Source organism: Capricornis sumatraensis, chromosome 16 (genome assembly GCF_032405125.1).
Source record: "Capricornis sumatraensis isolate serow.1 chromosome 16, serow.2, whole genome shotgun sequence".
NCBI lineage: Eukaryota > Metazoa > Chordata > Mammalia > Artiodactyla > Bovidae > Capricornis > Capricornis sumatraensis.
The window spans coordinates 40,547,755-40,561,115 of record NC_091084.1 but is presented as its reverse complement, the minus strand read 5'-3'; the positions used below and the strand labels follow the sequence as shown (position 1 = coordinate 40,561,115).

The window sequence follows — 13,361 nt, the reverse complement described above, 5'->3', positions numbered from 1 at the left end:
TAGTACATTACATATAACATATAATATATTATATATATATGGCTATATCAGTTTATTAATACATTCCCACCAACAGTGCCTGAGGGTTTTCCTTTTCCCCATGTTCTCTCCAGCATTTCTTATTTGTAGACTTTTTGATTATGACCATTCTGACTTGCATGAGGTGATATCTCCTAGTAGTTTTGATTTGCATTTCTCTAATAACAAGTGATGTTGAGCATCTTTTCATGTGTTTATTGTCATTTATAGGTCTTCTTTGGAGAAATGTATGTTTTGGTCTTCTGCCCATTTTTTGATTGGGTGGTTTGTTTTTCTGATATTGAGCTGTATGAACTGTTTTTATATTTTGAAGATTAACCCTTTGTCAGTTGCTTCATTTGCAACTATTTTCTCCTATTCCGAGGGTTGTCTTTTCATCTTGTTTATAATTTCCTTTGCTGTGTACAAGCTAGGTCCCATTTGTTTATTTTTGTTTTTATTTTCATTAATCTAGTTGGTGAGTCAGAAAGAATCTTGCTGTGGTTTATATCAAAGAGTATACTGCCTATGTTTTCCTGTAAGAGCTTTATAGTTTCTGGCCTTACATTTAAGTCTCTGCTGCAGTGTGTGAGTAGCTCTTTACTGAGGCTGAATTCTTGTGAGGACTGTCTTTTATAAAGGGTGCTTGTGAGCCTTATTAGTTTTCTAACTGGGAAGGCTGAACAGGGGAGAGGCTTATGAACTCTTCTGGTCTGTGGCTGCATCTTACCCACTTGGGTCCGCTCCCCTCTCACCCCACTTGCTGCCTTGCCATGCCTGTATGGTCAGCAGCCTTGTGAGACCTACCATGGGGCCAGGTAAACCGGGAATCTGGCCTGGACCAGCTGATGGTTGTACCCTGCATGGCAGCAGAGCCAGAGCAGCTCACAGTAGAGGAGGGCAGGAGGGGTCAAATAAAGAAAAAAAAAAGGAGCGGGGCTGCTGAGGATCAGGTCCAAAGGTCCCCACTGGAAAAGGCAGTCACAAGGGAAGAAATAAGACAAAGATGAGTCAAGATGAGCGGTTTAGGATGGAAACCGTGACTGAGTAAGACAAAGGTATAAAAGGCCCGTTTGTATGTGATGCTGTAGGTGGCACTTGGCCTCAGAGGGAAGGAGTGTCAGTGTATCTTTCATTGCCCTCCACCTCCCACTACTGCACCCCCCCACCCCCGGCCAGGGATCAATCATTCAATGGACAAACATTTCATGAGCACCTACTATGTGCTGGGCTTGTGCCAGGTATGGGGGAGGGAAGAAGAGAGACAAACGCTGAGGGACTGGCTTGTGGATTTTACATGAAAACCTTCAGTGCCAGGCTGTCTTTGGAACACACTGCATTTCTATGCTCACTTGAGCCCCTGGAACACAGCCAAGAGTTACTGGCTGAGGCTGGTGAGGTGAGGGGGTTAGTGTGGGAGGGGAGAAGATCTCACCCCCCCAGTAGCTGCTGCCATGGCCATCTCAAAACTAGCTCTTTATGGAAAAGCCTAACTTCCACACACCTCCACAATCCCCACAGATTCTGTTGCTAATAACATTTTTCAAGCTGGTTCTCAACTGATTACATTATATTAGACATTTTGCCTGTTGCAGAGGGGCTCTGGGGTCAGACAGGTCAAGGTTGGAGTCTTGGCTCTACCCAATCTGAACCTGGTGTCTTTCCTATGAAATGAGGGTAAGGAGCTAGGGTATGGGAAGTATCTCTTTTCAATTTTAAAATAGTTTAGGGTTTACAGAGCACCTTCTCAGTTCTCTTGGAAGGGTAACATCTTTATCACTGTGGGAGGTTAAGGCTCACAGAGGTAATGTGATTTGAACTGGGTCACAGAAACTCTGAGTGTAAAAATCAGGATAGGAACCTGTTCTCCACTTTTGAAATAGAAAAGATTTTCTGTGTTTACACCCGTTTTTAACCCATTCTGATGATCAGAATCACCATATAACACTTAGGACGCTTATGTATTCTATCTTTGCCCCATAGTTTTAGCTTGAGATTTACTTGTAAAAGGGAGTTGGGAGAGAGCTATGGGTTGTGGAGTCAACCTCACTGGGTTCCCAATCCTGACTCCACTGCTTAAGAGTTGTATAAACATGTGCAAGTACTTGGTCCCTCTCTACCTTGGCTTCTTACTGCAAAGGAGATAATAATAGTACCTACCTCACAGGTGGGAGAATTAAACCAGATAATGTATCAGTGATTCTCAACCCTGGCTGCAAAATGGAGTCGTCATCTGAGCAGCTTTGTAAAATCACCTGTGTTCTGCACCCTCCCTCTCCTCTGGAAATCTGATCTCCTTGGACTAGGATGGAACCAGGGTGTCAACACTTTTTAAAAGCTCCCCCAAATGACTTTAAAGAGTAGCCAGGGCTGAGAACACTTGAAGTCTATAAAATGCTTACTGTGGAGTACCTGGCACACAGTGAGCACCTAGATGTTAGTCATTGTTATACAAGCTGATAAAAATCTAGGCTTGTGTGCTAACATTGGAGAATAGGCACCACCATCCAGTGGGCCCTAGTCACTCTGCAGTGCCCTGGGGGTAGTTTCAGGAATGAGCAAGAAAAGGTCTCTACTTAATAAGGATTTCAGTAACTCTCCAGCTGGGTAGAAAAGGAACAAGTACAGGAGAAGTTAAATAGCAACATAAGGTTTAAAGTAGAAGAAAGACCATATTTTTCAAGCTTTTACTTCATGCCAGAAACTTTCCATACTGGCTGAACTCATTAATTCTCACAAGGGTAGATGTTAACCCTAATTTGTAGGGCAGAAAACTGGATCTCAGGGCTGTAATTCACCTAGGTCACAGTAAAGAGATAGATCAAAAAAAAAAAAAACCCGACCTGTTTGACTACAAAGGTCTTTCTGTTATACTGTGTCTTTATCATGCTGATTCTAATGAAAATAAATGAATAAGTGGGATTAGCATTTGGAAGGTTTAGACCTAGTTCCTTACATATGGGTGTGTCTGTTATTCTATGTCTGTATCACTCTATTCTATCCATTTAGTCTCCCTTCTCCCCTTCCATCATCCATCAATCTATCCTTCCATCTATCCATCCATCTATCCTTCCATCTATCCATCCTATTCTCATACCTAAAATGGCTATGAAACAAGGCTTTCAGTTCAAGCAAATATCTTACTCAACAGGCCAACCTTTGGGGTAAGATTTTATTAATTCTTAATTTTTCCTCATAAAGTTAAAAATTAGCATTAAGCTAAACAACATATCACTTCTAGTAAATCATACAAGATTATGATAGCTGAGGTTATGCTTTAAAGCATGCTAATGGTATTAGAATTTTTAATGTACATTAAATAAGAGGCCTAAACAGTAATACAAATAGAGGAAAACAAAATTAACATGATTAAATACATTCAGAGACTATTTATTCTGTTAATTGTTAAAATTTAGGCAATAGTCAGATTGCAAAAAGACTTGCAGCTGCAGCTCCAAAATAGCTGGTCCTCCCCTCAGCTGTTGCTAATTAATGCAATTTTCCTAATAACAGTTTTCTGATAGAGGAGAGACAGTAGCAAATCAAAACAACTTCATGTTTATGCTGATGAGCCCTGACAACAACCAAAAGAACCCTACGGGATCCAAATGGAAACGGTGCTAACTGCGGGTTTCTATGTAGTAGTCTTCAGGCATAGCTGACCTTCAGTTTATCACAAAAATGCAGGGGTGTGGGGGAATAGCATGGCAAGTCAGGTCATCATATCGGCCACAGCCCTGCTGGGTCACAATGGGATTATGCCACAGGCTCCAGAGAGGAGCAGAAAAATGCTCCGAACAATTGTCCATTGCTCTGTACCTGGACCTGTGAAAGTGACCCATCATCTCTTAATTTGTCTGACTGGTTTTTGTTCAAAAGACAATTCAATGAGGCCAGTTTGCACTATTTTATATACATATTGAATATACATATTGAACTACTTGGCAGAATTAGCAGGAGAGCAACTCAGAAGCAGCCAATGTCCTTCATGTCCAGTGCACCTATGGTTGCCTTTGACCCCCTGTGTTGATCCCCTGTCCAATCAGTTGCAGTTTGTTGGTTTTAGAAAAATTCGTTGCACAAATCATAACAATTTATGGATCAAAGGACTGGGTTGGCCTTCCTAAGGATGGTACCAGACACATGGAAGGCCAGGATTCATTAGCTTTTTCCAATACAGTTGACATTGACAATACAATACAATATCATCCTAAACTGGGCCAGTCAATGACCTTAGGCCACAAGGGACTCCTGGTCATCTCTAGGGCAGCTTGAACAGAGAAGAATCCAAGTCAGGAGCAAGTTGAATTACAGATTTTCAAGACTAGCTATGTCAGTCAAAAGAAATGCTGTGCATATTGATACATTTGGATGCAGAGGGTGGGTGGTGGGAGAGTAATAAATACAGTGCAAAATATCATTTCCAAAAGATCATTACCAAATATCCTCCCAGGATAAGGATTCTGTCAAGGAAGACGTGTATCTTCGTTACCAGAAACATCCTTGACACAGAGCCATCCAGAAAGGTAGGAAAGTGTACATTCCAATCTGATGGCACAAACTCACCTAGTTGCAAACTCACCATGACCGTCTGGTTTTACTCTTGTTCCTTTATAGAGATGAAGAAATGGAAGTTTTCCTCCACCTCCCTCTCTTTCCGCTCCATGTCCACTGTGACTTCTGTCCCTAATTTGTGAAGGCCTAAGCTTTTACTAGGAACACAAGCTCTCAAGTCCAACTTCCTCATCTCTCCAAGACAGGCAACATAGAAATGCAATTGCGCTATCACCTTTGTTGTTGATTAGCTGTTCACCTTTCAGTTCAGTTCAGTTCAGTTCAGTTCAGTCGCTCAGTCGTGTCCAACTCTTTGCAACCCCATAAATCGCAGCACGCCAGGCCTCCCTGTCCATCGCCATCTCCCGGAGTTCACTCAGACTCACGTCCATCGAGTCCGTGATGCCATCCAGCCATCTCATCCTCTGTCGTCCCCTTCTGCTCCTGCCCCCAATCCCTCCCAGCATCAGAGTCTTTTCCAATGAGTCAACTCTTCGCATGAGGTGTCCAAAGTACTGGAGCTTCAGCTTTAGCATCATTCCTTCCAAAGAAATCCCAGGGTTGATCTCCTTCAGAATGGACTGGTTGGATCTCCTTGCAGTCCAAGGGACCCTCAAGAGTCTTCTCCAACACCACAGTTCAAATGCATCAGTTCTTCGGCGCTCAGCCTTCTTCACAGCCCAATTCTCACATCCATACATGACCTCAGGAAAAACCATAGCCTTGACTAGATGGACCTTAGTTGGCAAAGTAATGTCTCTGCTCTTGAATATACTATCTAGGTTGGTCATAACTTTTCTTCCAAAGAGTAAGCGTCTTAATTTCATGGCTGCAATCACCATCTGCAGTCATTTTGGAGCCCAAAAAAATAAAGTCAGACACTGTTTCCACTGTTTCCCCATCTATTTCCCATGAAGTGATGGGACCAGATGCCATGATCTTCGTTTTCTGAATGTTGAGCTTTAAGCCAACTTTTTCACTCTCCTCTTTCACTTTCATCAAGAGGCTTTTTAGCTCCTGTTCACTTTGTGCCATAAGGGTGGTGACATCTGCATATCTGAGGTGATTGATATTTCTCCCGGCAATCTTGATTCCAGCTTGTGTTTCTTCCAGTCCGGCGTTTCCCACGATGTACTCTGCATAGAAGTTAAATAAGCAGGGTGACAATATACAGCCTTGATGTACTCCTTTTCCTATTTGGAACCAGTCTGTTGTTCCATGTCCAGTTCTAACTGTTGCTTCCTGACCTGCATACAGATTTCTCAAGAGGCAGGTTAGGTGCTCTTGTATTCCCATCTCTTTCAGAATTTTCCACAGTTTATTGTGATCCACACAGTCAAAGGCTTTGGCATAGTCAATAAAGCAGAAATAGATGTTTTTCTGGAACCCTCTTGCTTTTTCCATGATCCAGTGGATGTTGGCAATTTGATCTCTGGTTCCTCTGCCTTTTCTAAAACTAGCTTGAACATCAGGGAGTTCACGGTTCATGTATTGCTGGAGGCTGGCTTGGAGAATTTTGAGCATTACTTTACTAGCATGTGAGATGAGTGCAATTGTGTGGTAGATTGAGCATTCTTTGGCAGTACCTTATTTTTATTAACTCGTTGAGTCTTAATGACTCCTTGTCTGCTTGAAGGAAAATGGTTTTCAGTACTTTGTTTAACATGGATGAAGATGCTCCGTGATCACTCCTAAGTCTCCCACATCAAGCGTTGGTAGACTTTTGTTTTGTCTGTGCCATGTGACATGTGGTATCTTAGTTCCCTGACTAGGCATTAAACCTGTGCCCCTGCCTTTGAAGTGTGGAGCATTAACCACTGGATTTCCAGGGAAGTTTCAGTAGAATTTTTTTTTTTTTTTGCCATGTTGAAAAATACAAAACAATACTTAGTCACTTGTATTCTACTCTGCATTAAAATGAGGTGCCGTAACTTCTCTTTCACATTTTCTTTTACTCAAAAAGTTAAAATTCTTGTGTCTTTCTTCCTTTCTTTCTGTCACTTTCTCCCTCCCTCCCTTTCTTCCTTTAACTTATTTCTGAAAATATTTTCCATGAGAAAGGCTAGGAAACAGGACAAATCGAGCCCAGCTTCTGTGGCTTCCTGTGGTCTCATGTTGTTCCTCTCAATCTCTGTGGGGGTCCAGATGATCATGGTTTACCTCTGATGAGCTCATGTGACATAAGAATGAGGTCATGCTACAACAGGGGTGCAGATGTTGAAAAGAAATAACGTGGGACAAATCTGGAGTGAGTCAAAATATAAGGCCTATGGGTGACTTTCTTTTAAACAGTCAACTCACGGGATGAGCAAAGAGTGGTGCATCATGTAATCAGCAACTGTCTTTTCCATAAAGAAAGTGCTGTCCTGGGCTTAACCTCCTCCTGGCAGACATACCATCTTCCTGTTGATTCCCAGCCTTGTGAAGAGATTTTGAATTCAGCCCAAATGGTTCTCTCTGAGAACAGCAGTTGCCATCAGCCCAGCTTGAATAAAGTGAAGCAGACTTAACTGGTCTTTATGCAATAGGAAATGTTTCATGACTCAGACCAGTCATTGCTGCTCACCCAGAACACTGGGTGGCTCTGCTAGTACAGAGGAGTTTGTGCTTCTGGCCAGATTGTGGCCATAGGGTATTAAATTACAGGTCAAATCAGTCCATGAAAACACATCAGAACAGCACATCTTCAGTGTGTCCTGCTTGAAAGGCTCTGTGCTAAGTGCTCGAGGGGCCTTGAGGGTGCAGCAAGACTCTTTCCCTGAAAAAGCTCAGAATTTAGTCAGAAGTCCAAAATGTAAACTCACAATAAGTTAAATGGCAATGCAAGATATTAAAGTTCAAGCAAACATCAAGAGTACCCAGTGCCTGAACACCAAGTGGATGGCAAAGATCAGTGGTGTTCAAGGAACCCAGAGGAGGTCACTCTGAAGGTTCTGGCCAATGAGGCTCTCAGGAGGCCATGAGATGGTGGGTGACTGGGCAGAGCAGAGGTGGAAGTACATTCCTGGTCTGAGTAGCATGGCCAGAAGCTGGGAGGGGTTGTGTGACAAAGAGTGAAAAGGCAAGGCTGAGTTCAGGTGGTTGGCAAAAGTGTTGGGGGAGGGGGAGGGGGTGTCAGACTTAGAAGGCAGCCTGTGTCCTGGTGTTCAGGATTGTGGATGTTTAGCCAAGAGCTCAGACTGTGATCTATAAGTGAGAGGGGAACCTTTGTTTAGAGAGGACCTACTATGTGTCAGACCTTGTGCTGGCGTGGGGTGGGGTGGGGCTGATATGGAGATGGGGTAATTAGGACTATGGTACCACTACTACCTAGTAATGTGCTGGAGATGGTGATTCATCTTCTAGCTGAGTGCAGGTAAATGGGTGGGTTGGCAAGAAGAGGAAACTTGTTAGATGGTTTCTGTAGTAATTGTACAGGGAATCCTTCATTTGATCTTCCATGCATGTCCTTCCAATGGGGGCAGCAGGGGGCACTGGAAAGTAAACTAACAGGCATGAAGGTCATGGTGACTACCTTAGAGCAGTGGCTCTTATTCCATCTCTCCCCCCAAGCAATGCACATGCTTACAATTTACATACACTTTTTCCTAGGGGTTCAAGAATCCTTTGCAACCCCTTCATGAACCATGAATCCCTAGCTGAGAATCATAACCACCCTCCACACCCTCCCTAAGCCTGTCAAGAGGAGGGATCTTTCCACAAAAGATGTGGAAAAAAATTGGTAGTTTGATATCGAACAATTAAAGGATGAAAAATGGTCCTGATCATTAACCAGAGTGGCCTGAAAGAGCTTCCACAACTGGGACTACATTCTGCAGTCTATTTGGTCTATGTGAGTTTTTTTTAAGATTTTTCCAACAGATGAAAATTTTCTAGCCACTGATCCAGCAGGTACCCCTAAAGGTTTCTACTGTTGCCTCAGCCACAGCTTATAGGTATAGGAACACTCCCTCCAGAGAAAAAGGAATATTTCCCTTGCCTGTGTTTTCCTGTTGAACTCCCATCCATGCTGCCTCCACCCCCAACTCCTCCCATTTGAAGCCCCGTCTCTCTTCAGACTGGAGTGTCCTGGCAAGCCTGCTACTTTCTTCCTAGTCACTGTGTGGTGTCTGTCCTCTGCACCCCATGGAAAGTTCTCACAAAGGGCAGCATAATCTCGCACCCACCAAATTCAAGCCCTCTTTTAAAGCCTTATCTGGAGTGTTCTCCTCCCAGACTCTGACCAAAACATCCCTGACCCCAATCCTACCTAATCTCATCCATGGTGCCCCAGTGCAGACTCCAGTGTCTCTGAATTTTCTTGGTCTTTTCCTATGGGTCACAAAATGGCTGCCTTGTTTCATGTATTGTTTGTGATCAACACTGGACAGAGAAAGGACAGTGGGTCATTAATTTCTTTTATGCAAATTTAAGCAAAACTTTCTCAGAAGTTCTCCTCCCACCCCCTCCAACCCTGTGCTGATGACCCTCTCTTATGTTACTGAGGCTACATTTGAATCAAAATGAGGGTTCTGCAAGTATGGCAGATGAAAGGAGTAGATATCGGGCAGATTCTACCGTTTGCAGCGTTCTCCGATTCATATCTCTCAGGCTGTCCACTGTTTGGCGTCATCCGTACTATGTCTTGTTCATCTCCGCACCTCCAATTCCTAACACAGCTTCATGGCCTCTACTCTGTCAAATAAAAATGTGAATCGATGAATGCCTGTCTGGTTTTAATGACTCTCACATCTAAATTAGTTTCTCTAAAAACATAATTAGTTTTATTCTTTTTACATCTCTCTTATGGTATGAAAGTCAATTTCTCATTATTACTTTTCCATTGAATTTTTAGGGGTAAAATTTAAAGTGCTAGGGTAATAATATTGACAAGATATATGATAAAGATGAGGTCAATAAAACTGGACGATAATAAGAGAAAATGGAGTCATAATAAGTTTGTTATCCTCTGGGTCATTCTAAGAAGAAATAAACTGAGTGCTAACACTAGTTTTCCTCTGATTTTTGTTGAAATCAGAACCAGGATTTTGTAGATGCAACTTTGTCCAGTAATGTGCATCAAGAAACTCTAGAAATCCAATGGCTATACAAAGTTGGGAATGGATTATAGTCTTGTTAAGAACCTAACTGACCAGATTCTGGTCATGACCTAAGCTGAGGTGTACATGCAGCACAGTGTGGAGTGGATTCCCCTGATTCAGTGAAGAAGTGTGCCCAGAGGAGATAGCAGCATTGCTTCAAAACACATGGCTGGTGGACCTGCTGAGGAGCTCGTTTAGGTGAACTCACCCCTGGTCATAGAATGAGCCTCTGGGTCTTCAAGGCCAGTTCTAGTGCTATCTTTCCAAGTTATTCCTACAAATAATTCCCCCAACTCCACGTCTACCATCATCTTGTCCCAGCCAGAAACGGCCCCCTGCCTGGTCAGAGCACCTGTAGATGATTCTGCAATTAGGGTTCTAACATACGATGAGTCCTGAGAGTCATTTGGGAATATTCTGTCTTAGCATGTGCCAACTTGCCATAGGCACAGTTTCATTAGAATGGCATGATCTGGTCCTCATCTAATCCTGTGCCACCAATTTTATGTCCAGTCTCAAACCTGGTCAATATCTTAGTTGTAATATTATACTGAAGTTTTGCTAAATATTACCATCAGGGACAACTAGGCAAAGCGTGCACCCTCTCTATTATTTCTTATAGTTGCATGTAAAGCTACAGTTAGCTTAACAGAAATTCCAAAAATTAAAAGAAAAAATTCTTCCTGCCCTTTCTGTCTTTTGTTTCAGTCACTGGCATCACCAATCCTCCATCTAGTCATTGGGGTTTGTCTATGGGGAGTCAGTTAACTTACCTTCCTTTCTGTTTTCTCTTCTGTAAAATAGGGATAATATTAGTGCCTACTTCATGGAGTTTGGGGGAATGTTAAATGAATTTATATTTATGAAGCACTTGGAAGCATGTTTAACTGTTAAATAAAGAAAAAATAAATAAAACATCTTGTACTCAACTTTCTCTTTCTGTCCCAGATCCAGTAAGTTACTTAGTGCTTATAAATTTCTCTATGGTGTGTCTCTCAGATTCTCTGTTTTCACAGTCCCTCTGACAATTCAGACCTTCAGAGTCATTGACTCCTCTTACAGCTTTGCCAGGGTGAAGTTAGTTACAGCTCTTCTGCATGCTGTGGCTTCTCCTTTATTGTGCTCAACACTGATTTCCTGTTTCCTTTTTCTATCTCTTTTCCCCTACTGGACTAGAAGGTCCATACTGGAAGGCACCATCTCTTATTTTTCTTTGAAATTTCAGCTCCTAGAAAAATTCCTGATACAAAATATGTGCTCAGTGAGTATTTCATGAATGAGTGCTAATTATGCAGGAATAAAACTGTGGAAAATTCTGAAAGAGATGGGAATACAAGACCACCTGACCTGCCTCTTGAGAAACCTGTATGCATGTCAGGAAGCAACAGTTAAAACTGGACATGGAACAACAGACTGGTTCCAAATAGGAAAAGGAGTACGTCAAGGCTGTATATGTCACCCTGCTTATTTAACTTATATGCAGAGTACATCATGAGAAACGCTGGGCTGGAAGAAGCACAAGCTGGAATCAAGATTGCTGGGAGAAATATCAATGACCTTAGATATGCAGATGACACCACCCTTATGGCAGAAAGTGAAGAACTAAAGAGCCTCTTGATGAAAGTGAAAGAGAAGAGTGAAAAAGTTGGCTTAAAGCTCAACATTCAGAAAACGAAGATCATGGCATCTGGTCCCATCACTTCATGAGAAATAGATGGGGAAACAGTGTCTGACTTTATTTTCTTGGGCTCCAAAATCACTGCAGATGGTGATTGCAGCCATGAAATTAAAAGACGCTTACTCCTTGGAAGAAAAGTTATGACCAACCTAAAAAGCATATTAAAAAGCAGAGACATTACTTTGCCAACAAAGGTCCGTCTAGTCAAGGCTATGATTTTTCCAGTAGTCATGTATGGATGTGAGAGTTGGACTATAAAGAAAGCTGAGCACCGAAGAATTGATGCATTTGAACTGTGGTGTTGGAGAAGACTCTTGAGAGTCCCTTGGACTGCAAGGAGATCCAACCAGTCCATCCTAAAGGAGATCAGTCCTGGGTGTTCATTGGAAGGACTGATGTTGAAGCTGAAACTCCAATACTTTGGCCACCTGATGTGAAGAGTTGACTCATTTGAAAAGACCCTGATGCTGGGAAAGATTGAAGGCAGGAGGAGAAGGGGATGACGAGGATGAGATGGTTGGATGGCATCACCGACTCAATGGACATGAGTTTGGGTAGGCTCCGGGAGTTGATGATAGACAGGGAGGCCTGACGTGCTCTGGTTCATGGAGTTGCAAAGAATCAGACACGACTGAGCAACTGAACTGAAACTGAATCTCCTGGCAGCTAGCTCTTTTTATAATTTACTAGATTTGGTCATTTGCAGTCATGGTAGACAATTATAACAGTCTCCGAATCTGTAGCTTAGTGGGACCTTAGTGTTGGACAACCATGGAGTCCTTATGTGTGCCATAGATAAAGCCCTACAGATAAGCTTTCACTTTTCTTCTCCCATGAGCACACTGCCATGAGCTGCCAGGAAGCCTGTTAACTCCTGGACACAGCTCCATTCCCTGCGAGCCACATAAAGCATATAAAAGTTTGGTAACAGTCTGGATCATGGAATGCACCCAGCTTCTGTAAATATTTGCTGAGTAACATGAGACCATGATCAGATTAGCACTTGGCATCCTTGCAAAGTAAAATAAGACTGTTACCCTCAGTTCCTGATGATGTTACCAATGCTATGCTTCAATATTTTATTCCTACATCCTCCCACAGAGTTGTTCAGTCATTGGTAAAAGGAAGTAGATGTTGTGGGTTATAAGCTGGATCACTTCTATGGAAAATATCCCTGAGATCAGAGGCAAATTTTGTAAAGTATTCCAAGAAATGCTCAGTAACAGGGATTTTACTGGAACTGGGAAGAGAGTTGGCAAAAGTTGCAGTCTGGAGACTGCAAACCTGAACTTCCTTGGAGTCATTCATTATCTCTGCCTGAAGCTATTGACCAAGATAACACTCTCCCTCTTCTCTGCACAAGCAAAGGAGATGGGCCTGACATCAATCATCATAACAGCTTCTGTTTATTAAGTATTTTCATGTGTCAGGCACTTAGTTAGGGGCTGGTGATTTAACAGCAACAATGATAACAGCTACCACTACTGAATATTTACTTTGTGCAACATGTGTGTCGTAAGGACCTTACATAAATTACACCTACATGGCAATGACCCAGCCACTGAGGGTCCATGTGTATTTTTCATTCATTTCATGGCCTGAACTCGCCCACATCCTTCAGTTTTTGAGGTCTCCCTGTCCTTTTCAGTGAGAACAGGAACCCCAGGCCTTTTCAGTACTAGGCAGCAAACGTCCAACTTAGCCAACTCCAACTTCATTCCAGCAGGCCAGTTCCCCAACAGCAAATGAAGAAACTCTTCAGACAGAAAAAGAACCAAGCACCGAGCATTCAGGATGGGATTTCTGGAAAGGTTCCACTTTAGGTTTAAAGGAAAACTTTGGAAATGATTAGCAAGTTATTTGGAACCTCAATATTTTAAAGTTTGAGAAGCTGACATACTGAGAAATTTAATTTAGATTTCCTTAACACGCTCTTTCGTGATAAGAGAGCATTCAGTATATCAGTATATAAATGCTATGCAACAGGACTGCCAAATTGCAACACAGAATGGGAGAAATTTGTCATTTTG

At 42.4% G+C, this 13,361-nt stretch overlaps 1 protein-coding gene across 1 annotated transcript in view; it reads left to right on the top strand.

Moving 5' to 3' along the window:
• The window catches only part of SPON1 (spondin 1), a 310,921-nt gene that overhangs the window by 113,552 nt on the left and 184,008 nt on the right, over positions 1–13,361 (top strand). The gene's annotated exons all lie outside the window — the stretch shown is intronic.